The sequence below is a fragment of the Scyliorhinus torazame genome, chromosome 23, assembly GCF_047496885.1.
Source record: "Scyliorhinus torazame isolate Kashiwa2021f chromosome 23, sScyTor2.1, whole genome shotgun sequence".
Classification (NCBI taxonomy): domain Eukaryota; kingdom Metazoa; phylum Chordata; class Chondrichthyes; order Carcharhiniformes; family Scyliorhinidae; genus Scyliorhinus; species Scyliorhinus torazame.
In genome coordinates, this window is record NC_092729.1 from 78,520,738 (window position 1) to 78,532,781 (window position 12,044).

Consider the following 12,044-nt stretch of genomic DNA (forward strand, 5'->3'; position numbering starts at 1 on the left):
ATTTACTCACCCACCCTTCTGCGCACTCCTCTAGGTCGTTGATAAAAATGACAAACAGCAACGGCCCCAGAAGAGATCCTTGTGGTAGGCCACTTGTAACTGAACTCCATTCTGAACATTTCTCATCAACCACCACCCTCTGTCTTTTTCAGCTAGCCAATTTCTAATCCACATCTCGAAATCACTCTCAATCCCCAGCCTCCGTATTTTCTGCAATAGCCTACCGTGGGGAACCTTATCAAACGCTTTACTGAAATCCATATACACCACATCAACTGCTCTACCCTCGTCTACCTGTTCAGTCACCTTCTCAAAGAACTCGATAATGTTTGTGAGGCATGGCCTACCCTTCACAAAGCCATGCTGACTGTCCCGATCATATTATTCCCATCTAGATGATTATAAATCTTGTCTCTTATCATCCCCTCCAAGACTTTACCCACAACAGGCGTGAGTCTCACCGGTCTATAGTTGCCGGGGTTGTCTCTGCTCCCCTTCTTGAACAAAGGGACTACATTTGCTATCCTCCAGTCCTCTGGTACTATTCCTGTAGCCAACGATGACATAAAAATCAAAGCCAAAGGCTCAGCAATCTCTTCCCTGGCTTCCCAGAGAATCCTAGGATAAATCCCATCTGGCCCCGGGGCCTTATCTATTTTCAGCCTGTCCAGAATTGACAACACCTCTTCCCTACGTACCTCAATGCCATCTATGCTAATAGCCTGGGTCTCAGCATTCTCCTCCACAACATTCTCTTATTCCTGAGTGAATACTGACAAAAAATATTCATTTAGTATCTCGCCTATCTCTTCAGACTCCACACACAACTTCCCATCCCTGTCCTTGACTGGCCCTACTCTTACCCTAGTCATTCTTTTATTCCTGACATACCTATAGAAAGCTTTTGGGTTTTCCTTGATCCTACCTGCCAAATACTTCTCATGTCCCCTCCTTGCTCGTCTTAGCTCTCTCTTTAGATCCGTCTTCGCTACCTTGTAACTATCAAGCGCCCCAACTGAAACTTCACACCTCATCTTCACATAGGCCTCCCTCTTCCTCTTAACAAGAGAGTCCACTTCTTTGGTAAACCACGGTTACCTCGCTAGACGCCTTCCTCCCTGCCTGACCGGTACGTACTTCTCAAGAACACGCCGTAGATGTTCCTTGAACAAACTCCACATATCCAGTGTGCCCAACACTTGCAGCCTACGTCTCCAACCTACCCCCCCCCCCACACCCCACCCCCACCCCAAGTCATGTCTAATGGAATCATAATTGCCCTTCCCCCAGCTATAACTCTTGCCCTGCGGGGTATACTTATCCCTCTCCATCATTAACGTAAATGGAGACCCTGTAGATGGAGCTTTACTCGTTATCTCACCCCACACGGTATCTGTCCCGGGAATGTTTGCTGGGGACAGTGTAGAGGGAGCTTTACTCTGTATCTAACCCTGCACTGTATCTGTCACTGTTTGATGGGGACAGTGTAGAGGGAGCTTTCCTGTGTTGAGCAGTGTTCAAGGTAAGCCCATTCCATTTAGAATGCAGGGCAAGGCTGATCGAAGTATAGAACCCTGGGTGACTCAGGATATTAAGGCCCCGTTGAAAAGGAAGAAGTATGCACAAGACATGCACAGACAGCTGGGATAAAGTGAAGCGCATGTGTCATGGAGTGCCCCTTTAAGAAATATTTTTGTCTCATCACATGACTTCCGTGATGTCATTGTGTGGGTGACGCTGGACTGTGGCTGTGGGAGTTGGTTTTACTATCGCTTTGGTTTAGGGCTTGTTTGTGTCTGTGAGCTTTTGCTTTCGTTTTCACATTTGGGCTGCTATACTCAGAAAGAGAAGTATATTGGCCTCTCTCGCTATCTTCATTGTAAAAGCTGTTTCCAGAATGCTTGAAAACTTTAAAATAAATAATTGCTTTTCGGATTAAAAGTTTTGGAAATGAATCCAGATAATCCATACCGAATCTTCAGCTCTGGATTCTGGGCCATACCTTTGAAAAGGGCGTACTGGTTTATGTGATCTTGTTGTTATAGTGGAACAGTTAAAGGGGGGAATTTATTCGGCGCTGTACATAGATTACTGTAGCTGCCTCGGGTTGTTATGATTGTAGTTGATGAAAATGCTTACTCCGTGTGTTTATAAAAATGTTAACTAAATTTGCACATGAAAGCTTATTTTGAGTAAAAGTGCTTACGGCCTCTGTTGAATAACACAGGAAATGCCTTTGTGCTCAGGGTTACCAAAATTGATAAACAGTTGTAGGTCAGGAGAAATCCATGAGAAACTTTGGAGATTTCGAAACATTGGGCCATAACACTTGATGAGTATAGATAACATCGACGAACAGTTTAACGAGAATCAGGAGGGCAAAAAGTGGACAAAAGATTGTTTTGACAGATAAGACAAATGAGAATCCTAAGAGCGTCTACAAATAATTAAAAAGGCAACTATGGAGAAGGTAGGGTATCTAAAGAATCCACAAGATCATCTATGTACGAAACACAAGAGATGGTTGAGATCCTAAATCATTGAATCATAGAAGCATAGATGCACAGTGCAGAAGGAGGTCACCGTTTAGAAATAATCTGTTTCCAGCAGTATACTGTTTACATATACACTGTATACTGTAGGGCATCGTTTATATAGAATCTGTTTCCAGCAGTATACTGTTTACATATACACTGTTTACTGTAGAGCACCGTTTATATAGAATCTGCTTCCAGCAGTATACTGTTTACATAAACACTGTTTACTGTAGGGCACCGTTTAGAAAGAATCTGTTTCCAGCAGTATACTGTTTACAGAAACACTGTTTACTGTAGGGCACCGTTTAGAAAGAATCTGCTTCCAGCAGTATACTGCTCACATAAACACTGTTTACTGTCGGGCAGCGTTTATATAGAATCTGTTTCCAGCAGTATACTGTTTACATATACACTGTTTACTGTAGTGCACCGTTTATATATAATATGCTTCCAGCAGTATACCATTTACATAAAAACTGTTTACTGTAGGGCACCGATTACATAGAATCTGTTTCCAGGAGTATACTGTTTACATAAACACTGTTTACTGTAGGGCACCGTTGATATATAATCTGTTTCCAGCAGTCTCCCGTTTACATAAACACTGTTTACTGTAGAGCACCGTTTATATAGGATCTGATCCAGCAGTAAACTGTTTACATAAACACTGTTTGCTGTAGGGCACCGTTTATATAGAAGTTGTTTGCAGCGTTATACTGTTTACATAAATACTGTTTACTGTAGAGCACCGTTTATATCGAATCTGTTTCCAGCAGTATACTGTTTACATAAACATTGTTTACTGTAGGGCACCGTTCATATATAATCTGTTTCCAGCAGTGTACTATTTACATAAACACTGTTTACTGTAGGGCACCGTTGATATCGAATATGTTTCCAGCAGTATACTGTTCACATAAGCACTCTTTACAGGAGGGTACCGTTTATATAGAATCTGTTTGCAGCAGTGTACTGTTTACATAAACACTGTTTACTGGAGGGCACCGTTTATATAGAATCTGTTTACAACAGTATACTGTTTACATAAACACTGTTTACTGCAGCGCACCGTTTATATAGAATCTGTTTCAACAGTATACTGTTTACATAAACACTGTTTACTGTAGCGCACCGTTTATATAGAATCTGTTTCCGGCTGTATACTGTTTACATAAACACTGTTTACTGTAGGGCACCGTTTATATAGAATCTGTTTCCAGCAGTATACTGTTTACATAAACACTATTTACGGTAGGGCACCGTTTATATAGAATCTGATTCAAGCAGTATACTGTTTACATACACACTGTTCACTGTAGAGCACCGTTTATATAGAATCTGTTTCCAGCAGTATCCTGTTCACATAAACACTGTTTACTGTAGAGCACCGTTTATATAGTATCTGTTTCCAGCAGTATACCGTTTACTTAAACACTGTTTACTGTAGGGCACCGTTTATATAGTATCTGTTTCCAGCAGTAGACCGTTTACTTAAACACTGTTTACTGTAGAGCACCGTTTACATAGAATCTGTTTCCTGCAGTATACCATTTACATAAATACTGTTTACTGTAGGGCACCGTTGATATCGTATATGTTTCCAGCAGTATACTGTTCACATAAACACTCTTTACGGGAGGGCACCGTTTATATAGAATCTGTTTCCAGCAGTATACTGTTTACATAAACACTGTTTACTGTAGGGCACCGTTTATATATAATCTGTTTCCAGCAGTATACTGTTGACATGAACACTGTTTACTGTACAGCATCGTTTATATAGACTCTGTTTCCGGCGGTATACTGTTTACATAAACAATGTTTACTGCAGAGCACCGTTTATATAGAATCTGTTTCCGGCTGTATACTGTTTACATAAACACTGTTTACTGTAGGGCACCGTTCGTATATAATCTGTTTCCAGCAGTGTACTATTTACATAAACACTGTTTACTGTAGGGCACCGTTGATATCGAATATGTTTCCAGCAGTATACTGTTCACATAAGCACTCTTTACAGGAGGGTACCGTTTATATAGAATCTGTTTGCAGCAGTGTACTGTTTACATAAACACTGTTTACTGTAGGGCACCGTTTATATAGAATCTGTTTCCAGCAGTATACTGTTTACATAAACACTGTTTACTGTAGAGCACCGTTTATATAGAATCTGTTTACAACAGTATACTGTTTACATAAACACTGTTTACTGTAGCGCACCGTTTATATAGAATCTGTTTACAACAGTATACTGTTTACATAAACACTGTTTACTGTAGCGCACCGTTTATATAGAATCTGTTTCCAGCTGTATACTGTTTACATAAAAACTGTTTACTGTAGGGCACCGTTTATATAGAATCTGTTTTCAGCAATATACTGTTTACATAAACACTATTTACGGTAGGGCACCGTTTATATAGAATCTGATTCCAGCAGTATACTGTTTACATAAACACTGTTCACTGTAGAGCACCGTTTATATAGAATCTGTTTCCAGCAGTATCCTGTTCACATAAACACTGTTTACTGTAGAGCACCGTTTATATAGTATCTGTTTCCAGCAGTATACCGTTTACTTAAACACTGTTTACTGTCGGGCACCGTTTATATAGTATCTTTTTCCAGCAGTATACCGTTTACTTAAACACTGTTTACTGTAGAGCACCGTTTACATAGTATCTGTTTCCTGCAGTATACCATTTACATAAATAATGTTTGCTGTAGGGCACCGTTCATATAGAATTTGTTTCCAGCAGTGTACTATTTACATAAACACTGTTTACTGTAGGGCACCGTTGATATCGAATATGTTTCCAGCAGTACACTGTTCACATAAACACTCTTTACGGGAGGGCACCGTTTATATAGAATATGTTTCCAGCAGTATACTGTTTACATCAACACTGTTTACGGTAGGGCACCGATTATATAGAATCTGATTCCAGCAGTATACTGTTTACATAAACACTGTTTACTGTAGGGCACCGTTTATATATAATCTGTTTCCAGCAGTATACTGTTTACATGAACACTGTTCACTGTACAGCATCGTTTCTATAGAATCTGTTTCCGGCTGTATACTGTTTACATAAACAATGTTTACTGCAGAGCACCGTTTATATAGAATCTGTTTCCGGCTGTATACTGTTTACATAAACACTGTTTACTGTAGACCACCGTTTATATAGAATCTGTTTCCAGCAGTATACTGTTTACATAAACACTGTTTACGGTAGGGCACCGTTTATATAGAATCTGATTCCAGCAGTATACTGTTTACATAAACACTATTTACTGTACAGCACCGTTTATATAGAATCTGTTTCCAGCAGTATCCTGTTCACATAAACACTGTTTACTGTAGAGCGCCATTTTTATAGTATCTGTTTCCAGCAGTATACCGTTTACTTAAACACTGTTTACTGTAGAGCACCGTTTACATAGAATCTGTTTCCTGCAGTATACCGTTTACATAAACACTGTTTACTGTAGGGCACCGTTCATATAGAATCTGTTTCCAGCAGTGTACTATTTACATAAACACTGTTTACTGTAGGGCACCGTTGATATCGAATATGTTTCCAGCAGTATACTGTTCACATAAACACTCTTTACGGGAGGGCACCGTTTATATAGAATCTGTTTCCAGCAGTATACTGTTTACATGAACACTGTTTACTGTACAGCATCGTTTATATAGAATCTGTTTCCAGCAGTATACTGTTTACATAAACAATGTTTACTGCAGAGTACCGTTTATATAGAATCTGTTTCGAGCAGTATACTGTTTACATAAACACTGTTTACTGTAGGGCAGCGTTGATATAGAATCTGTTTCCAGCAGTATACTGGTTACATAAACACTGTTTGCTGTACAGCACCGTTTAGATAGAATCTGTTTCCGGCTGTATACTGTTTACATAAACACTGTTTACTGTATGGCACCGTTTATATTGAATCTGTTTCCAATGTATACCATTTACATAAACACTGTTTACTGTAGGGCACCGTTTATATAGAATCTGATTCCAGCAGTATACTGTTTACATAAACACTGTTTACTGTAGAGCACCGTTTATATGGAATCTCTTACCAGCAGTATTCTGTTCACATAAACACTGTTTGCTGTAGTGCTATATTTACAAAGACTGTTTACAGTAGTGTATGATTTACATTAACCTTGTTTACTACAGAGCACTGTGTCCATAGACTCAGTTTGCAGTAGTGTGCGGTTTACATAAATATGTTTTACAGTTGCGCACTGTTTACATAGACTGTTTAGCGTAGGGCACTGTTTACATAGTCACTGTTTACAACAGTGTACATTTTACAGAAGCACGGTTTACTGTTTGCACAGACTCTATTAGCAGTTGTGTACAGTTTATGTCAACACTGCTCCCTGTAGGGCTCTGTTTACACACACTCTGTTTACATTAGTGCACGGTTTACTTTCGTTCTGTTTACTGCAGGGCATTGTTCACATAGCCTCTGGTGACAGCAGTGTACGGTGTATCTAAATGTCGGGAATTGTTTACATAGACTCTATTTACAACAGAATGCGGTTACATAAACACTGCTTATTGTAGTGCACTGTTTACATAGACTCTTATTACAGCAGGTTACTGTTTTCAAAAACTTTTTACTGCAGGACACTGTTTACATAGAATCTTTTTACAGCAGAGAACGGTTTACGTCTGCACTGTTTACTGTAAGGCGCTGTTTACATAATCGCTGTTTGCCGTGGTCTCCGGTTTACATTAAGGCATTTCACTGCAGGGCAGTGTTTACATGGACTTTGTTTACAGCAGTATACGACTTAATAAACTCTGTTTAGTTGAGGGCACTGTTCTCGTAGAGTTGTTTACTGTGGTGTACGGTTCACAGAAGTACTGGTTATTGTAGGGCGCTGTTTAAATTCACTCTGTTTACAGTAGTTTACATTTTACATAAACACTGTTTACAGTAGTACTCAATTTACATATACTCTGTTTACAGCTGTGTACGATTTACAGAAACACTGTTTACTGTAGGACACTGTTTACATAGACTCTGTTTACAGAAGTATATGGTTTACTTTCACCCTGTTTGCTGTAGGGCACTGTTTCCATAGACTGTGTTACTGTACGGCACTGTTTAAATTGTGTTTACTGTAGTGCACTGTGTACATAGTCTTTGTTTATAGCAGTGTACATTTTGCATATGCACGGTTTACTGTAGGGCATGTTTGCACAGACTCTGTTTACAGTTGTGCACAGTTTATGTAAACACTGCTTCCTGTAAGGTTCTGTTTACACTGACTCTGTTTACATTAGTGTACGGTTTGTTTTCACTATGTTTACTTCAGGGCCCTGTTTACGTAGTCTCTGTTTACATCAGTGTATGGTTTATATAAACACTGTTTAGTGTAGGGCACAGATTACACAGACACTGTTTACAAAGAATACAATTTGCAGAAACACTGGCTATTGGAGGGCACTGATTACATAGACTCTTGTTACAGCACTGTACGGTTTACATTAACACTTTTTTAACAGATGGCACTGTTTAAAAAGGGTCTGTTTACATTAGTGTAAGGATTACTTTCACTCTGTTTACTGTATGGTGCTGTTTAAATACTGTTTACTGGAGGGCACTTTTGCATAGACTGTTTCCAGTGGTGTACGGTTTAATTTCTCTGTTTACTGTAAGGCACTGTTTTCACCGACTTTCCTTACAGCAGTGTACATTTTACATACGCACTGTTTACTCTAGGGCACCGCTTACATAATGTGGAGATTCCGGCTTTGGACTGGGGTGAGCAGAGTAAGAAGTTCAACAGCTTTGTTTCAAATGACTAGCTTTTGGAGCACTTCTCAGGACAACAGTGTACTTTTTACATAACAACTGTTTCCAGTAGATCACTGATTACAAATACTCGGTTTGCAACAGTATACGGATAACGTAAACGCTGTTTACCGTAGGGCTCTCATCAATGTACGGTCCACATTAGCACTGTTTACTGTTGGCACTGTTTGCATATACTGTTTACTGTAGTGCATTGCTTAAATACTTGTTACTGTTTGGCACTTTTTATATAGACGCTGTTAACTGTAGGACACTGATTAAATACTGTTTACTGTAGCGCACTGTTTGCGTAGAACCTGTTTATAGCAGTAACGATTTACATAAACACTGTTAACTGTAGTATACTGTTTACATAAACTCTGTTTATAGCAGCGTACGATTTACATAAACATTGCATACTGGAGGGCACTGTTTCCTTTGACTCCGTTTACAGCAGTGTACGGTGTATCTAAACAATGTTTTCTGGAGGGCATTGTTTACATAGTCTCTGTTTATAACAGTATAGGGTTTACATAAACACTGCTTACTGTCTCCCACTGTTTACATACAATCTTAATACAGCAGAGTACGGTTTACGTTGACACTGTGAACTGTAGGCGTTGTTGACATAGACGCTGTTTGCAGTTACGTCCGGTTTACATTAACACTATACTGTAGGGCAGTGTTTACATGGACTTCGTTTACAGCAGTATACGATTTAATAAAAACTGTTTAATTTACGGCACTGCTCACATAGAATTTATTTACAGCAGTGTACGGTTCACATAAACCCTGTTTATTGTAGGGCACTGTTTACATTCACTCTGTTTACAGCAGTGTACATTTTACATAAACACTGTTTAATAGGGCACTGTTTAATAGACTCCGTTTACAGCAGTGTACGGTTTACATAAAAACTATTTACTGAAGGGGACTGTTACATTGACTCGTTTTCATTTCATACAGCAAGCTACGGCTTATATAAACACTTTATACTGGAGGTAACTGTTTTCATGGACTCTGATTACAGCAGCGCATGGTTAACTTTCACTCTGTTTATTGTAGGGCACTGTTTAAATAAACCATGTTTACCGTATTGTACGGTTTATACAAACACTGTTTACTGTAGGGCACTGTTTACCTAGCTAGTTTACAGTAGTGGACGGTTTACATGAAAACTATTTACTATTGGGCACTGTTACATAGACTCTATTGAGAGCAGGGCATGGCATTTATAAACACTGTTTACTGGAGGGAACTGTTTACGTGGACTCTTTTTACAGCAGTGCATGGTTAACTTTCTCTCTGTTTACTCGAGGGCACTGTTTACATAGACCAGGTTTACCGTATTGTACGGTTGAAATAACCACTGTTTACTTTAGGGCACCGTTTAAATAGACCCTATTTACAGCAATATATATTTTAAATAAAATCTGTTTACTGTACAGCACGGTTTATATAGAATCTGTTTCCAGCAGTATACCGTTTACACTGTTTGCTGTAGTGCTATATTTACAAAGACTCTATTTACAGTAGTGTATGATTTACTTTAGCATTGTTTACTACAGAGCACTGTGTACATGGACTCAGTCTACAGTAGTGTACGGTTTACATAAATATTGTTTACAGTTGCGCACTGTTTACATAGACTGTTTAGCGTAGGGCACTGTTTACATAGTCCCTGTTTACAGCAGTGTACGATATACAGAAACACTGATTATGTCGGGCACTGTTTACATAGACTCTGTTTACAGTAGTGTATGGTTTACTTTCACCCTGTTTACTGTAGGGCACTGTTTACATCGACACTGTTTACTGTAGGGCACAGTTTAAATTTTGTTCACTGAAGTGCACTGTTTACATAGTCTCTGTTTAAATCAGTGTACATTTTACATAAACACGGTTTACTGTACGGCATTGTTTACACAGATTCTTTCAACAGTTGTGTACAGTTTACGTAAGCACTGCTTCCTGTAGGGCTCTGTTTAAACAGACTCTGTTTACATTAGTGCACGGTTTACTTTCATTCTGTTTACTGCAGGGCATTGTTCACATAGAATCTGTTGACAGCAGTGTACGGTGTATCGAAATGTAGGACATTATTTCCAAAGACTCTGTTTACAACAGAATGCGGTTTACATAAACACTGCTTACTGTCGTGCAGTGTTTACATAGACTCTTATTACAGCAGGTTACTGTTTTCAAAAACTTTTTACTGCAGGACACTGTTTACATGGAATCTTTTTACAGCAGAGGACGGTTTACGTCTGCACTTTTTACTGTACGGCGCTGTTTACATAAACGCTGTTTGCCGTGGTCTTCGGTTTACATTAACACAGTTTACTGCAGGGCAATGTTTACATGGACTTTGTTTACAGCAGTGCTAATGTGAACCATACACTGATGAGAGCCCTACGGTAAACAGCGTTTATGTTATCCGTGCACAGCTGTAAACAGAGAATTTGTAATCAGTGACCTACTGTAGAGCCTATAAAATGCTTATGGGTGCCCAACTTGGGAAGAGAACGAAGACGACGCGGTTATTTGATCCTTCACGCTTCGCATTGAGGATCACAAGGAGAGCGTGTAGCCATCTGGGATGGCCACTTCAAGAATACAAATGGACATTTGCAAAGATTGCAGGGAAACATGGACAATAGTAAGAAAGCAAATAGGCACAGAGCCTGTCTGCATATTGGAGCCGCAGCTCCTAGACAAGACTGAAACTGTAGGCACAATAGCATATGGATGGCCGATCTCCGGGAACAAAGGAAGATACTTAAGTAACCGATCTGGCGCCAGACCTCGCGGCGCCCGTTCCCCAAACCGAAAGCAGAAAACAAAGCATGCCAACGGCCACCTAGGACACGCCCAGCCGTCAGGGCACCCACCCCTTTATTGGTCAAGATCGATACGAGTGATCAAGATATGGCCCAATTGATTGGGGGCCATGTTCAAGGCACACCCAAAAGCGCGCTAAGCCCCTTCAGGTATAAGTGGAAGGCCCCAAGAGAGCATTGCTCTCTTGGACTTGGCTCTCACAGCAGAGAAACCCGTCCACCAGCTGCACCAGAAGCAGTGCAAGGTCAACACTCGCTACCAGGCGGGCGACCTTAGGTGCTTCCCTTCACCATTTCGGCTCCAGCAGCCTCAGAACCGAACAACGGCCCTTGTACCTCTGACTGAGTGGGCGCCCGAAGCTAAGGATAGGCTTTCGCAGTAGTCATAGTTTAGTCTGTAGTATTCCGTGCATGAGTAGATATTACTGTGTGTGTAAATAAATAGTATTGACTTTGAACTAACTAACTGGTGTACCGACTTTTTGATCAGTATTCAGGTTTGAACGTTGTGGCGGTATCCAAAGATACCTGACGACTCTAGAGCAAACATAATTAGGATTAAGGAAGGCGACCATATTGACCACCATATTCAGAGCCAACCAAAGAGAGCAACACCTGCTAATGTTGCGACAGTGACAGTGGCCCCTCCCCCGCTTTTTCCCATCAGAGTACTTCCGGTCCGCTCTCTCCCGACACCTATGGGAAAATTGAAACAAGCAATTAATTTCTGCAAATTGTCAATTATTCATTTCTGTATATCTCTGAATGCATCGAATAATCGAAACAAATGGATACTTCAGTACATTCAACAACTGCCCCCTGAAAATAGTTTGGATCACGG